Genomic DNA, 687 nt, shown 5'->3' on the forward strand with positions numbered 1-687 from the left:
ATATGCATACATACATCTCTGGGTTGTTTCTTTGGCAATTACTCATAGCACATGCTGAGGGCTCTGAGATACAGCTCTTTCTGCATCTTTCCCTCCCTCCCTCAGTCACTCCCAGCCTCCTTCCCTCCTTCCCTCCCTCCTTCCTTCCCCATCTCTCCTCTCTCTCTCAGTATGAATATGCTCTAAATTTTATTAGTTCCTTAAGGATTTCATAAACATGTTTTGATCATATTCACTTCATAAACAATTTGTACTCCTCTCACTCTCTGTCAAATTTTCTTGTCCTTCAAGACCAATTTGTGCTGTCCACATATTCTTGGATGTGTGGTCAGATCTCTCACCCTTCAAAAGATTATTTCTCTCAGCTCATGTGGCCATGAGTGCTGCTGTGAGTGTAGTGGTACCATCAAGGCTCACTAAGATGTGAAGGTGTCACAGAATTTTAACAGCTAGAGATCAGTGTGCTGACCTGCATGCATTTCAGGCAGACTTTGTACTATTCTCATAGTCTCTAGGACTGGTATCTTGCTCTGAAGTATATTTTCATGCCCAAGTGATCTACTAAGCCCATTTGGAATAATTCTTCACGGACAGTTCTTTACATCAAGTCTCCTGCTAGATAATCACCTTATAAGGATTTAAGCATTTAACATTCCATGCTTCCCTGATCCCACCTGCTCCAGGTTG

Source organism: Microtus ochrogaster, chromosome X (assembly GCF_000317375.1).
Source record: "Microtus ochrogaster isolate Prairie Vole_2 chromosome X, MicOch1.0, whole genome shotgun sequence".
Classification (NCBI taxonomy): domain Eukaryota; kingdom Metazoa; phylum Chordata; class Mammalia; order Rodentia; family Cricetidae; genus Microtus; species Microtus ochrogaster.